Source organism: Ambystoma mexicanum, chromosome 11, assembly GCF_040938575.1.
Source record: "Ambystoma mexicanum isolate Mex_15411 chromosome 11, UKY_AmexF1_1, whole genome shotgun sequence".
NCBI lineage: Eukaryota > Metazoa > Chordata > Amphibia > Caudata > Ambystomatidae > Ambystoma > Ambystoma mexicanum.
Window position 1 is genome coordinate 303,753,268 of NC_090934.1, and position 17,059 is coordinate 303,770,326.

A 17,059-nucleotide genomic window follows, 5' to 3' on the forward strand; every position below is an offset into this window, starting at 1 on the left:
GGACACATGAGCTGGTGGATACCTGGGGGGCCTGCAAGTACCTCAGCACATTTGACCTCACTGCAAGTAAGATATTGGCAAATATCCCTAGTAGAACATGCCAAGGAGAAGACAGCATTCTCGACCCCAGAGCACCTTTACCAGTTCAGGGTAATGCCCTTTGGACTAAGGAATGCACCTGCTACTTTTCAAAGGCGTGTGAATCATGTCCTAAATGGGTTGGGTGAATTCTGCTTAGCATGTCTGGATGATATAGCAGTCTTCAGTGCCACCTGGGAATAATATGTGAAACACCTGGGAATAGTAGTACAGGCTCTTCAGAAGGCCCACTTGACCATAAAATCCAGTAAATGCCAAATTAGACAAGGATCTGTTGTCTACCTTGGACATGAAATAGCTGGAGGGAGGATTCAACCTCTACCCAGTAAAGTACAAGCAGTACACGACTGTTCTACCCCACTACACAAACTCAGGTGAGAGCCTTCATAGGTCTCACTGGGTAATACGGAAACTTCATTGCAAACTATGGTACCAGAGCTGCCACTCTGACTGCTCCCAATACTCCAAAGAAACACAAGAAGGTCTCTTGGTCTGGGGAGTGTGGGAAGGCCTTCAATGGCTCAAAAGACTCCCTGTGCCAGGTCCCTGTCCTCAGGGCTCCTGACTACAAACATGCTTTTATTGTGCAGACAGATACCTCTGACACTGGGATTAGTGCTGTACTATCACAGGTAAACGAGAAAGGCAAGGAACTCCCAATTGCATTTATTAGTCACCAGTTTAAGGACAGAGGGCTCAGGTGGTCCACTGAAGAGAAAGAATGTGTCTCTGTCATACGGGCCCTAAGGAAGCTGAGGCCCTACCTTTATGGGACCCACTTCACTGTGAAAACTGACCATAAGCCCTTAAAGTGGCATGAATCCAAAGTTGCTCAGTTGGTCCATAAACCTGCAAGGGTTTGCCGTGTTGAGCACAGGCCAGGTGTCCAACATAGCAATGCTGATGGCTTGTCCAGAATGTTTAGTCGACCCGAACATGAGACTCATCCAGGGGTGTATTAATTCCCCCTGTCCTTAGGTCTGGTAGGGTAGGTATGTAGGACCTCTTGCGAGATTCAGCAATGCAATTGAGGCGAGAAGCGCACATGCCGCAGGAAGTGGTAGCCACATTCGAGAGGGATCAAGAGCGATGGAGCAGAAGCTGCTCCCAGCGCTCCCCCTGCATTAGAAGCCAGAGACTTACCCAAGCACACATAGACTGCAAGAAATCCCCAGAGACTTGGACAATATAAGGCTGTGAAGCTAACAGTGTCTTCAAAATTAATGTACATATGCTGCCACCAGTTGGCACCATTACAGTCAAGGGTACAACACTACATAAGGTCTGATCATTATACAACACACTGCTCATTCTTCCCAGAAGCTTCTGCCCAATTCCAGCTCTGGCATTGGACCTGCACTGCCTGCCAGGGGCGGGTCGCCCTCCCACTGGCCTGAAATCTGAAGGAAGGTAAAAGAAGCCCTGAGTGAGTCATGGGAGATGGATCACTGATCCCCTATTTGTCTCTACAGGAAATCTCAGATGAGGAGAGCTGGAGCTCGGCTGGTGCTGCACTGACATGGCGGCCATATTCTTCCTTTAGTTTCCTATTAGTGAATTGCATGATATTCTGAATTAGGGAAAAATTGAACCATTGGATACATGCTGAAACTTTCAAACTGGAAAAATCTGTAGGAAAGAAAAAATTCAATAGTACAGCAAAAAAGAAGCTAAAATTAAGCTGGAATATTAAGCAAGACATATATTTTGAAAGTCTTTCTTCATCAAAGTGATGGATGCAGAACGTTCAAGAACCTGTATTGTTTATAGTCTCTTTGGTGATAAATGTTCTTATACATTTCAAGGGTAACCCTTTATCAGCTTCAGAAGGATGACAGAGTGACACGGCCATGTCTGGTTGCAAATCTCTGGCCTAACAATATCGCCTCTTTAATGGATAGTCAACCAATTCAGCTACCTCATCTTTGCTTGCTTGTTATTTTCCCATTCAAGAAAGAGGCTGCTTGCTTGGATGGACTGCTCATCTCTTCCTCGGGTAGCCAGTAAAGAATATCTCATGACTGCTCATGTCTTCCTCGGGTAGCCAGTAAAGGATATCTCATGACGATAAGTGCTCGATGCACCGCTTCCACCTCCTCAGAGCTCATCCCATTCATGCACCAGAAATGTTTAATCCGGCACCAACTGAGGTCAAACCTAATTGTTGGCATTGATCTTCAGGATATCCAATAAGCTCAGTTCTACAAGAAGGCAATTCTAAGTGCTTGATAGTATTTTCGGTGGGTTTGTTCTATGTTCATATGAAATTGTGTTGTTTTCTCATCTTGCACGAACCATGCACTTTTACGCTGGTTACTGATCATTGAAACAGAGTGGATTAAATTGGTAATCCAATACTATAATAGACAACTTTTATTATATTGTTCAAAGCGCGGACCTAGCTGGTGAGCAGTGGAGTGCTGTAGAGAGTGTGGGTAGCCACCATTTGGGCTGGCATCTTTTAACAGTAGCTCAGTACTGTGAGTTGCAGTCTGTATGCCGGTATGAGCACCCACTGGAATGAGTCCTTTGTCAGGTGCTGTTGAAAAAGCCATTTTTTAAAAGATTTGTGAAATTGGAGAATAGTGGAGGCATTCCAAGCAGACAATGCGATGGAGCTCCAGAGGGTGCAAGCGGGACAAGACAAGGATTGTTTGCGGGTCCTCTCTTGGCGAACAATTTGTGATTGAAGCTGGTTGGTTAATTTGCTGCATTCAACAACTGTTAAACGCATCATCACCTTGTGTACTGTGGTGGAGCGGTTGCGTCTAGGATATTTATTTGAGTGAGGTGAACATTCAATACACATACACATAGAATTGGTCTTATTCCCCAAAGGATGTAGTGCTTTCCTAACCAAGCCACAGTAAGACCTCTCCAACATGATCTTGTCACTGTGGATTTGGGTCAGGAAGGACAGACAGACCCCACCTAAACCTTGCCAAGAGCACTGACTACCAGATGGTGGCCCAGTGAAGCCAAAATGAGGCCAGTGATTGGGCTGGTTGTCAAGAGGCATCTGGTCTCCATCAGCGGAGCCCACATCAGAAACTGAAAACTTAACCTTAAACGAGCCCAAGGGACTTAGAATGGTTAAATATAAAGGATATTTTCAGTAGTTATGAACGTAATCACATTTCTCATTCATTACATAAAAGGAAAGCTTTTGGACTTGACTCATCTCAATAGCTGCCATTATGCTTGTTTCATATTATTCATTTCTAGTTAACATTCTTCAAGTTGCCGTTTTCAGTAAAGATGAGCTGTAACAGGTGGATAATATGCTGAACTAGCTCTCTCAACCTCCCTTTCCATCTCTTTCTCCCTTGCTATGTACCTCTTGCCATAGCTCTCAACCATTTGTCTTGCAAAGGCGGGTGAAATCACCCGATTTTGTTTCTGGCGGGTGAGACGCCCATTGGAATGAATGGGCGTGCAGGAGGCCTGGCGGGTGAGTCAGCCCTTTGCAAGGCGGGTGACACCCGCCAAAAGCGGGTGAGTTGAGAGCTATGTCTTGCTATAGCTCTATTTGACTTCCTGTGGGTTAGGTATGTGTTGTCAGATTCTCATTTGTTAGAGCCACCCCAGCCTTTGCAAACAGCAGCACAACTAGATAAAAAAACAAAGATATTTTGAAGGACATACACTTAAGGTGCTGTTTCTTTATGGTAGAATGAGTGCAGCAGTAACAGAAGATTCCTGGAGGTGGGGGCTAACCTAATAAACAGAGGCATACATTGGCATTGTGTGTATTCTGCAGGAATGTCACCATCAAACGGAGGGTTCCTTGGTGGTATGGGGGGATGTGAGGAGAACACAGATAGGGTCTGCGTGGATGCTGCAGTTCTGACAGAACTTGGAAGAGATCAGAGGACCAGCCTGCAGGGTCTTCAATTGCCTTTATTTTCTATTTCTTGTTAATTCTTAGTGTTTGGCATAATGTCATAATTGTGTACATTCAGCAGCAAAACCAACAAATCGATGGTTAGCACACAACATTAAAAATGTTCCTTTCTTCACTGCATTGCCTGCACTGCAGGCGCTCTCTGCCCATACTGGAGCCAGAGTCGGCAGGAACATCCAATTAGCAGTGCTACACTGGGTAAACCGTGAGGACTTTCCCCAGTGTAACTAGAACTTTTGTGCACACCGTGTGCATTTCCTCAGCATTTCTGCTACAAATCTTTGAAAGGGGTTTTAAATCACTCCCTCATGTGAAATGCTTGCAGCTACTGCTGCACATGGATTTTGTCCTCATGGTCTATTCCGGGCCATATTCTTCTGAGGCCTTGTTCTCATTTAAACATGGTCCCCACCACCAACATCACACCAGGCACCTGAGTGCCACTTCTTCTTTCTCCCCATTGCGGCCTGTGATTGGATGCCCGCAACAGGCCCACTGGCCAAAGGTGCTCACCGAAGGCCCCTGTCTGGCCCTGTCCGGTGCTGGAAAGCTCTCCTCTGTGCTGCTGCACCTCCAATCCTCTTACCCATCACTGCTCAAAAAATTAACAAACTGCTATCTCTGCATTCAATACCTTGATCAATGTGCCACCACTTGGCCAAGTAAACACAACGTATCACCTCACTTGGGCAATAACTCCTCACGGGACTGCCTACTGACTCTTGCCTCCCTTGGCTCACGGGCCTCAGTGCTAACTGTGTCCTCCTCCAACTCGCAATGGTTACTCACTGTACTTCTCATTATTAACCTGTTTCTGCTGCCTGCCTGTGCCTAACCCTTTTAATGCTGCTCTGGGGCTCTTTAGCAAAGTCAAAGCGAGCTGTGCTCTTTTAAAATGCTGCAACCTCCATTTTCTTTAGTGCTTTTTGGCAAATTCAAAGCTTGGTGTGTTTTTTAAATTATCCATTTCTTTCTGCTACTAGGCCACCTGGTGCGTTCACAAGGGCCTGTGCACTATCCTATATTGTCCCTTCTCCACCCTCCACCGCCTCCACGGCTCTCTCCATCTCTCCTATCTACTCTAACTGCTATACTATTACCTATCCTCCCTTTCTCACAAAGTCTGGAAGAAAAAAGCTCAAGAAAGATCTCCTTTCCTCTAATCTTGGCTTACCCATCGCAGATACCTATGTCAGCACTACTAACAGATAAATCACTACTGACATCCTCCTTTCTGTCCCCGCTCCAGACCTCTGGACTCCACATCTGATCTCCACTCTCTCCCCTTCCTCTTCCTCAACCATCAGTGGTGCACTAGATGGGAAATTCTATTGGCTGGCTTCTCGTCCTCAAGGTGCATCCTTAATCTCTATCATAATGGCTCTATCATGGTTCAGGGTCCTCAACCCAATCTCGTCCTCTTTGACTGGCACCTGCTGTCGCTCATCAACTTCCTTCCCGCTCCTGCTTTCCCTCCTTCCTCTCTCTCAACACCTCCTTCACCACCTCTGGCGGGTGTACCCCCGCCTACCGTACCTTGGAAAACCTTCAAGGGTGGTGACCGGCTTCACTTAGCTACACTTAACTTGATGGCTTCAAGATCATCTCAAAGCCTCACCCCAACTGGACTAATCTTCTCTGAGTGGGTCTCTTCTTCCCTCATACCCACCCAGCCCTACTCCTCTTTCGAAAGCCTGGTCTGCAAGATTGTCATCTCTCCTACTTCCTCTCTGACCGTTGCCACAATTTGCAGACCCCCGGGCCCTATCTCCTCTTGCTTTTCAGAATGGGCTGAATTCTCCTCCTCTCTCCTGACTTCCACCTCTAAACTCCTCCTTTTGGGTGACTTTAACATCCACCTTGATTCTTCAATCACATCCTTTACTCTCTTCTTTGACCTCTGCACCTCTATTTCTCTCTTCACTCTCCCGTCTTGGCTGGACACACTCTTGATGCCTTCATCCACACTGCTCTTTTGCTCTCTATCCTTCTCTGCACCCCTCTCGCCTGGTCTGACCACTCACTCCTCTCCTCCCACCTGGGACCTCTCGGCCCTTTGACCAAACCTCCCCCAGCTCTGCCAGCCTTGTTTGAAGACATCCGGCCAATGAAATGAGTGTCAGTTACTGCATTCACTTCCACCTTCATCTCCACCTTCATCTCGCCGCTCTTCCCACAACCGACTCAACTATTGACTCTGCTCTCAACAATCTCCATCTCGCTATCCCTAACACTCTCAATATTCTTGCCCGAGTCATGAGGATCCACTTGAAACCTGTCACGAAGCGTAACACGTGGTACGACTCTGATCTAGAAGCCCTGAAACAAAAGACCAGAGCTTCTGAATGGAAGTGGCAGAACTCAGGCTCATCCTCTGATAAACTGACGTGTCGCCTCCTTCAAAGGCAATATCGTCTCCCCATTAGCTCCAAGAAGAGGAATCACTTCCAGGCCTGCTTCTCTGGAGCTTCTAACAACACAGCTGAACTCTTTAAAATGTACAAGGAACTAGCCAATCTAGATGCAGTCTCTAGCCAATCCAGCTGCAGTGTCTACCTCTCATCTCCCCTCCCAGGCCTTCTGCACGGCACAGGCCACCCACTTCACTGGTAAAACTCAGGAAATCCTGAGTTCTCTCTCGCTCCCCACCTTCCTGCCAACCCCCTGCCACCCTTAACCCCCTCCTCTCACTCGTTCCTCCTTCTCTCCTGTGACATTGGATGAGGTCACGAGAGTTGTCCGCTCTATGAAGGTCTCTTCCAGACAGGTATCCCCCTGTTCTTCAAGAACTATTGAGGACAACATCTGCTCCCTTGCCCATGCACTCACTGACTTCTGCAATCACTCTCTGGCTACTGAGTCTTTGCCCTCCTCCCTCAAGCACTCCCTTGTGCGACCCCTCCTGAAAAAGCCTTCTGTACAACCCCTTTTGTCTGGCTAACTACAGCCCCATCTCTATCACTCCCTTCCTTGGGAAGCTTCTGGAGCAGTTGGTCTTCCTCCAACTGACCCAACATACTAAGCTTGTTGGTTGCCTACACAACCATCAATCTGGATTCTGAGCATCCAGAGGCACGAAAACCACTCTCCTAAACACCTGTGAAGAATTGGTTGCAGCGCTTGACTCCAACTAACCTGCTGTTCTCATTCTACTGGACCTCTCCTCTGCTTCTAAAATGGTCAACCACTCCATCCTCATAAAGTGGCTCCAGGATACCCTGGGTATCTCGGAGCAGGCACTGGACTGACTGACCTCCTTCCTCCATGACCGTCCCTACCAGGTTATTTTGGGTTCTTTCTCCTTACCCCCCTCTATCTCCATCTCTGATGTTCCCCAGGGCTCTATCCTTTCACCTTGGCTCTTCAACATCCATCTCTCCCATTTTGCTCACCTTATCTCCACTTTCACCCCACACTTCCAGTGTTATGCAGATGACACCCAACTCTTCTTCAGACTGCCCTCTGCATCTCTTCCTACTTCCTCTGTCATTCCTGATTGCCTGTCCGCCATCCAGTTCTGGTGCACCTCTACTGACCTCTGTCTCACTGCCAGCAAGACTGAGATTCTTCCTATCATGACGCCTGCTCCCACTTTTCTCCCTTCACTCTGGCTCTCCCCCTCCCCTTTCTCTAAAACCAAAAATCTGGGAGTTTTCTTTGTCTCCTCTCTCTCTTTTTCATTCCTCACATCTTGGACCTTGCCAAGAAGGCCCATTTCCAACTCTAGCTCCTCAGAGGCATCCTCCCTTTCTTTCCTTTTCCTCAGAAACATAATGTCACCAGAGCTCTGGTACTCTCTAGGCTGGACTACTGTAACAACCTCTTCCTCAATCTACCTTCTTTTTCTCTCTGCCCCCTCCAGCTAATCCAGAATAGGGCTGCCAGACGTATCCTTGGCCTCAAGCCCAATGACTGTATCTCTCCAGCCCTAAAATCTCTCCACTGGCTCCCCGGTGCTGCAAAAATTGAAATCCCTCTGCATCATCCATAAAGCTGCCTGGGACCAGGGACTACACTATCTGCAACTTGCTCTCACCAATTACTCTCCTTCCAGATCCCTCTGATCCTCCGGCTCCAACTCTCTGCTTGTCAAGTGCTTCTCTAAGCAGAGAGCGGGTGGCCATTCTCTTTCCTCAGCTGGCTCCCTCCTCTGAAACAGCCTCTCCTTTTTCTATGCCTTGAGCCGGATCTCCTCAAGTTCCGCAAGCACCTCAACACTTTCCTCTTTTCCTCCTCCTTCCCTCTCTCCCTCCCATGCTAAGCCCCCACAATCGCTGTGATTGGTGGGCTGAGACCCTATGTGTCCTTCTGGGTCCTGACCAAATGTTCAATCGCCCACAGCATCCACCTTCCCCCTGCACTTGCCTTCCGGCATCAACTTGCCTGTGGTGACTTACAGGTCTGCACTTATTGTATTTGGCTGGTAAACCCACCTTCCACCAAGTTGTCACTCCCTGGCACTTAGCTGCTGCCTTTTCAATTGGCTCTCTGGTACTTCCCCTTCTGTGGAACCACTAGCACTCACGACCTCCCCTGTTCCTTCTCTCTCTATCTGCATTTGCAGGCTCTGAAAGCTCACAAGGTCTAGAAGGACCTTTATTGTATTTTTGCTCATCACTGTTTATCATATTATACTGTCTTGCTTCCCTTGCCCTGTGGGCATTATGAAACACAATTTCTTCATGTATAAGCGTCTTACAAATGCCCCATAAAATAAAATAAATAAATACATTAACTTGGTGCTCAAAGAAGAATATAGGCCTGACCCTTTGCAAGAAAGAAGTATATTTTGAGAGACAACATGGTGTGTATTCTCTGAAAAATAAATCTATTAAAAAAGGAATTATTTAATTGTACTACCATAGTAAACTACAAATAGAAATTGTAGTCATAAAAAGAATGTTACACTCAACTTACTGAGCAAAACACATTATCAAACCTTAGAAAAAACAAAAAAAGATTCTCTGCTAGAAAGTGATCATTTATAGATTGGCAGTTCGGTACACTCCTCCATCACTCTTTCGAAAAATAACCTTATGATAAATGCAAAAAGGACAAATAGCAGCAATCAGGCTTCTTGGTTGCCTTTCATAAAATCAAACATACTTTTGCGAACATCAGAATTACCACAGATCTTTATATTTGACAAATACTTTGGTGTTAAAAGGATTGCATGCTTGACTCAGTAAGTCCATAATGGACAATGGTCTTGGTGCTCATTATATTTATCACAACTCGCCCTAACATTAAAGTGTTTTTAACTATGAACTATATATACCCATTTGGACACTCGCATAATGTTATATTTGAGGATAAAATGGTTGTGACATCCGTCACTACATTTGGGTCTTTGCCCTGCTTCTGGGTGGGGCTTGGACTCCGCATGCACAGCCTCCAATGCACAGACATCCTTAGGGAATTATATATGCAGCATAATTTACACAAAGCATTTCATGGCCAGTCGATGGGTTCAAAGGTCGTGTGATGTGGTGTCTTGTCAAATGGTCGACAGACAAATGGTCGACACAATTTGGTCGACAGGTCAAATGATCGAATTTTATTTTTGTTATATATATTTTTTTAGGTTTTCGTTTAGGGAAAAAAAGTGGTTTTTAGCCAAAAAAAAGGGGGTTGGTGGGGGACCCCCCCAAAAAAATAAAAAAAATGTGGAAAAATATAAATAAAAAAATTCGATCATCTAACCTGTCGACCTTTTGGTGTCGACCATTTGTCCTGTCGGCCATTTAGATTCAACCATTTGACCTACAACCGTGTGATGTCACTTCCACTCCTACAGTGATTTTGGTGAAATGACTCCACTGGACAAGTACTGAATTATAGCTGGGTTGTGAGCTAATAGATGAGGAGCTTCTGAGTGCAGAATGACCTATGCATGTCTGCTATGCCTGCATATGCAATGGGCACAGTCCACACAGTGGCCATATGTGTTCACTGGCAGGTAGAAGTGTGAAGAAAAATCAGTTTATGATAAAACTTGTGGAAAAAATGACAGTGGCAGAAATATATTTAAAAAATGAATACTGTAAAAATAACGTCTTTTATGTTGATCATTCTTTGTTATTGTATGTTTCTATTTCTTTCCAATTCTACCACATTTTAATTTCCCCTTGCGGAATACCTTATGGCTTCAGATACAACCCTTGTAAATTATTCCCAGCTTTGAAAATATGATATAATGTTTAACCCTTTTATTTTAATTCATAATGGCAGTGAAAAGTACATTTTGCCCCGTTAATTTTTACAAAGTCATTTTTTAACAAATATTGTTGCCTGTTACTAGAAGAATAGGGAGGAAAAAGGAGGATGGCGAAACCGAGAAGAGGAATTTTGGGGAAAACGATTTCGACAAGAAAGTGAGGTTAATGAGGGTAGGACTTGAGTGCGTGGGAGAAGGGGCAAGACAGAAGGAGATGGGAGGAGAAATTGCAGGTTAGTGGGAACTGAAAACAGTTAAGAGGGGGCTCAAAGTAGCCAGAAGCATAACACGCCTCCCTGTAAAATGTGTTGAGGACTGGGACGGTGTTACTATATAGCAATTCTAAGACTCTGCTTAGGTTGCCGGGCAGTAGCAGAGGGACCGCAATGGGTGCCATCCTTGGCACTAAAAACATGAATGGTATGCGACCCTATTGTAAGAAAGGCAATGGCACCAAAATGTCACTGCACCTGAGGCCAGCTGTGGGTGCGGGGGCCATGAGATGAATGACATCAAAAAGCCTGGATGTGAATGGGGTACAGGACAGTAGAGATAGCCCAATAGAATTATTGGGAGTTATCTGTGTGCCACAGTTAGATGGATTTTGGTGGTAGGAAATGTGATGCACTTAGCTGTAATTTGGGGGTAGGAATCGGGTCACACTTAGATGGATTTTGGGGGTCAAAAACGTATTGCAATTATCTGTATTTTGGGTTAGGAATTGGATATCACTTAGGTGGATCTTTGGGGTAGGAAATGTGTTGCACTTGGTTGGTTAATGTTGCACTTAACTAACCATACTAAAAACTCTATTTTCTGCATACTCACCCTCACACTCTACACTAAACAGTAAAAGATGGATTTTGGTGGTAGGAAATGTGTTGCACTTCACTGTATTTTTGGGGTAGGAATCGGGTCGCACTTAGATGGATTTTGGGGGTAAGAAATGTTTTGCACTTAGCACTATTTTGGGGGTAGGAAATGTGTTACAACTAGATGGATTTAGGGGGGTAACAAATGTGTCACACCTGGATGGTGTTTTGGGGGTAGGAAATGTGTTGCACTTTACTAACCATTCAAAAAATCTCTATTTTCTCCATACTCACCCTCAAACTCTAAACTAAACATAACCCTACCTCTAACGCACCACAAACTGCACACACTTCACAGCACCCAACATGACACCAAACACAAGCACACACAAATCACCCATGCACAATAGGCAAATACTCTAAATAAAATGAGTGTGAAAGGTCCATCAGTTAAGACATCTCTACTGGTAAGGATGGTGGATGCTGCATCAAATACAACAGTTACGCAGGATGTTATGGGGAAGAAATCTCAACATTTGAAAAATCCTTCTAAGCAGCAATCTAAAGGGTCACGTAGCTTCCTAAGGAACCTATGGCGGAGATCTCGTTTCTAGCTCGGTGACCTGGAAGTGCTGGAAGCAGTGACGTAAGGATGTCAGGTAGAGGATGGAGAAGAGCTACCTGCTCCATCTGAGAATTAAATCTCTAAATCAACGAAAGCAAGAGAGACAAGAAGAGCGCATCCTCTGCCTGGGAAAGTAACAAATATGCCCAGAAAGGTAAAACGGAGAAAAACAATACCTGGACCCCTGAGAGATCCCTGAGCAGAAGCCCCCTTTGGACAAGTATTTAAAATCTACAAAAAAAATATATTTGAAACTTTGGATCAAAGCGTGCTATCTGTTTACTCTGAAATGGAGAGCGTGGGAGAACCAGCATAAATAAACTTGGCCAGTTTAGGAGAGCTCTCGCCTATTACAGAATTGGTAAATGCTTTGGTCGACCTTCCAGCAGGGGCATCTATACCAGTGAGAAATAATGACGAACATATGGCCCAGCAACTCAAACAGCTACCTCTGGCACCCACCTTCCATCATCGAGAGGCAACTCCTGTTAAGCCAACAGCGGGCGATGGAATAAAAAAATACTTAGACATAAGTCCCCCACCTGAGACTAGAAGGAGTGACCTGTGTGTGCTCTCTTGTAGAAATAGGCATCGGCCAAGGGTGAGGATTGTGCCTAATGCTGGGGGAAACGAAATTCAGGCTGTGGGCTCGCAAGTTTCGGTGGATATTTCTTTACATACTTTGGAGGAAAAGAAACTGAAAGTGTCAAATGTGTCTAAAGTTTGGTCAACAGGAGAAGCTGGCACGCAGTATTTAGGGAAAAGGGCTTAGTTGTGACAAGGAATGAGAAGGGTGTTGTAAAGGAAGTGGAGTTATCTTCTGGTGTGCTAAAACAAGCCCCAAACTGGGAGAGACCGCGAGTAAGAGGAGCGAAGGAGCCAGAGGAAAATTGTTACCTGTCTGTACCCCATGTGAAGGGTCTGGGTAAACCAAACACTATAAGCAAATCTCTTGGAAGTGTAGACAACTTTACAGACGATCATACACTAATTCTAAAACAAGTGTTTTCAAATTCTGAGTCAATGCCATTAAATTGAAATCCTATTTTGGCTTTGTTTTTGGAAATGCCTAGTTTGAGATTTGTATCTTCAAGAGACATAGCGTTGGTGCAATTTCCAGTGAAGGGGAACCTATCTTTGATCAAATTATATTTTCATGTTAGCATGGTGAGAACTGTGGTTCTTTCAGAATTGGAATCGTTTCTATCCTTGGGATATGACGTAGTGAAACTGCTGGATGAACCAAAACCACTCTTCAAGGTCGATTTTGATGTTAAATCCTTTCCTTCCTCTGTCACACAGGAACTGTCCTCTCACTTCCCTTTATCTATCTGCATTGATCATTTAGATGGAGTGAACAGACGAGTCACTGATGTGGCCCCAAGTAAAGTATCGGCAGATTATGACTGGAAGTCCATCCTGGCTGCACTGCATGGTGGGGACAAAATGTAATGAATTTTAATTGAATAGATGCTTTTTGTCTGTTCTCATGGACTAGACGAGGGCACACGTTCCTGGAGACTGATTTCAATTGTTTAACTAGTTATTCTCTGATTTGTCTCCAGGAAACTTGCATAACATAAGTGCCCATGATTGATGGGTACAATATATCCATAGTTGAAGCCAAATGTGGGCATTTTATGTGCAATCAAGAATGGTACTGCCTGTAAAATGCTTAGGATAGACACAGAGAGAGATGACATCCAACTGGTGAAATTGATGAGTACTAATGAGAAACAAACAACGAAGTAGTGATAATGGGGGATATGAACAGTGAATGTTTGGATCCACATTGGTATTCAGAAAACAAAAGAGCGAAGACATCTTAAAGGGCAAAGATGAGAGGAATTAAAGTAAGGGCAGAGATGCATAGTTGAGATCTGATTCTGACAAACGGGAATCTGGCAGAGGATAGGCCGCCACAGTTCACCTGGGCAAATGGTCACTAAAAAAATCGACTTTGGGACGAGGCCACTAGGGGGCGCGTGGATGAACATCCACTGCGTTCTCTGCTCATCTGTGATGCTCGGGAAAAGAAGCTAGAGCCCCCACTTTTCACCCCCTGTGTGCATGATCCCTTTATTCTGGAGCAGTAACGGGCCCCTGCACCCCCGTTCCAAAAGCGGACAGAGTTGGACAAGGGAACAGCTCTCCGAGGTCTGCAGGGGAAAACGAGAGGGACGCAATGAGGGACCGCTCAGCAGCCTTTTTGCTGGGCCGGAGATCGAGCTGCTTGTGCAGGCCTCGGAGAAAAGGCAATGAGATGGAGGTGAGTGTCCGCCAATCCCCCCACTAAAGCTTCCAGTGGCCTTTCGACTTGGGGGAGGGGGATGAGGACCTCCCCACAGGAGCCGCTGGTGTGAGCAGCAGAGTCACCCTTAACTTTGACACAGGGCCGGTGACTGGCCCTGTTAGGCGGAAGCATATGCAGTATCCTTTGGGAACACCACACACAATTAAGACTACAAGTGTAAGTACAAATTCACCTTTGGTACAGGCCTGTACTACACAGTAAAGTAGTAGCGAAGGCTGAGCATCCAGACTTATCTCAAGAGTAAAGTGACCAGTATCAGAAGTTACACAAAGGACAGCAATTGCTATGGTTCAAACACACACTGACTAAAGGTTTCTGAGTAAAAGAATATACATTTATTTACACCATCAGTTATAAAACAGTTCACTATTATAAAGAAGCAGAAAATCACAATCTTAATACACTACACAACACCCAATCAATTCTGGACAAATAAGCTCAAAGTGAAGTGTGAGCAAAATGGCACTCCAGCAATTTAAAAAGGGGGGGAAAGACAAGGTTATTCAAAATCAAGCAGCACCAACAAGTAACAGGCAGGGCAATCTAGAAAAGGCTTACTACAACTAGGATTCAAATCAATAGGCCTGGGCCAATGTTAATGGTTCAGTGTCTTTGCAGAGGATCACACAGTACAGAGTAGTTTGCAGTTAAGTCTTTGCCAAGAGTTTGAAACGACGTTGGTCGGAAGAAAAGTTATTTAAAAGAGTAGAGAAGGACAAGCCCTTGGATTAGCGAAAGATTTAAAACACTTTCACTGTGGTCGTACGGAACGAACGACCAGATTTGAACAGTACGTTAGTAGAAGAAGAATGCTCTAGCTGAGGCAGAAGTTCCTGGAAGGTCCTGCAGGCTCACGGTTCCCGAAGCAACTGTCGGACTGACAAGAAGGAGGAAGACAGGAGGGTCCTGGATCCAAGATGGCCGCCGTCTAGAGGAGGCGCGCTCCGCTGACCTCCGTCCGAGCGGGAACGAAAAAAGGAGTATATAAAGCAAAAATCCACCCAACACAGTACCTGCCTGAGAGTCGAAGGAGTGACAGAGTGAGACTGCGGCTCTATATCTGCATAGCGGTAAAAGGCCCCAAACAACGGCTGCCTGTGGTGGAGGGGGTTAGCCCGAAGGACAGCGGATGACATTCTGTCCCACAGCATTGGCGTCCCGCACACACTGAAGTGGGGCCGGGCCCCCCGTGGGAGAAGTCACCAGGCCCCTACCGTGGTGACTAGTGGGAGGCATAGCCGCGAGGGACTGAGGCTGACCGGCGCCTGGTGGAGCCAGGGACACCGGGGTGCCTGTCTCTGCCGTGCGGCAACCGAAGCTGGGCGGGCGGAGACTGGCCCTGAGGGCTTCGAGGTTCACGGAGCGTGAACGAGGATCAGAGCCGGCGACGGGGATACGCAGTGTGGATCAGCCCGCGGGCAGAGAAGACTGAGCGGGTGAGGCCCGGCTCGCGGCTGTCATCACCGGCACGTTGGTGAAGTCCGTGAGTGGGGGAACGCAGTGGAGCCACTCATCAACGGATACTGCTCTGAGCTGGGGAGGGCGGCGAAGCCTGGCCCATAACGAGCTACAGCAACCGTAGTGGGGCATAAGAACCCCAGGCCAAGGAAGGCACCAATGACGATCTAACAACATAAATATAAACATTCCCCAGTGGGGCATACATAGGGGTGCCGAACACTGAGAAGAGCGGTCTGGAGCAATGCCCGGAATCCACTGATAGCAGCGCCGCACAACCCACAGTATACCAGATGGTGGATGAGCCGGGCGACAGTCAAGCACGGTAAGCGGGGGTGTGGTGGGGCGCGGCAAGAAGGAGCAGGAGCCAGTGGGCCCCCATATATCGCTGGTAGCAGCGCTTGAAGGAGCACAGCGACGCTTAGTCCCCCTCAGTTGGCCTGATATCCTTGACTGAACCCAGGGGTTGGACGAGTCTGCTGCCGACGTCCCCCCGCTTCTTCTCATAAATGAACATACACACTACCAAGTAGGAGCCCGGGCACCGGGCAGTCCGGAATCAGCGGTGAGCATGTGGGAGGGGTGGGCGGTGTGACCTCCCCCACTTCCAACAAAGACCCACACAACCAGATGGTGGCGACCGTTTAAGCTAGCTGGGAGCACGAAGGTGAGATCCACTGCTGGCCACCCAGTAACACCAAGGCGAGGTGAGGTGACTGGGATCTGGATGCATAGGGTGCCCCGGGGCGCTGCGCCTCTCACAGCGCGCAACGGATACCTGTCCCAACTAACCACACCGCTGGGATCCTCCCTCTGGTGCTGACACAGATGCCAAGAGCCAAGCTCAAAGAAGCTTGGTCAAGAACCCAAAGCATGCTGAAAGCGGGAGAAAGCTGATTGGAACATTGCTGGAGACGCTCTCGGGCGGAAGCTCCCCGGGATGAACAAATAAACAGGGTACTCCACTCCCAGCACGCTGTAGAGGCATCCGCAAAGAATGAACAAATAAACGGGGAGCACCCCACCCGGAAACTGGTAGAATCATCCGCTAAAATGGCACTAAGCAAAGAGGAGCTACTGGAATGTCTGCAGGGAATGGAGAAACATATGATGGACTCCGTCCAGGATCAATTGGGGAAAATAAAGGAAGAGTTAAGATCATCCCTGAAGGAAGTCAGTCGAGATATCACAGACCCTGGAGAGAGAGTAGACACTACGGAAGTGGGGCTCTCCGAAATTGCAGAGGACTCCAAGCAGGTGAGTGTGCTCCTGGAACAGATTGCCAAGGCAACGCACAACCTGGAACTCCAGGCAGAGGACCTGGAGAACAGATCCCGCAGATCCAACATATGGGTGAAAGGCTTAGCCAAGTCATTTGGGGACAAGGATCTGAAAGGGACAATGCAAATCTGCCTCAGCAGCCTCCTATCGGATGTCCAACCAGAGGATATACTCATAGACAGAGTGCACAGAGTCGGCCCGCATAGGAAATACCCAGGGGCCAGACCGAGGGATGTCCTATTGGCAATGGCTTCCTACACGATGAAAGAGAAGATCCTTCGTGCAACGAGAAGCCCACAGCCGATCACTGTCAATGGTGCCCAAATCCACTTGTTCCAAGACCTGGCCT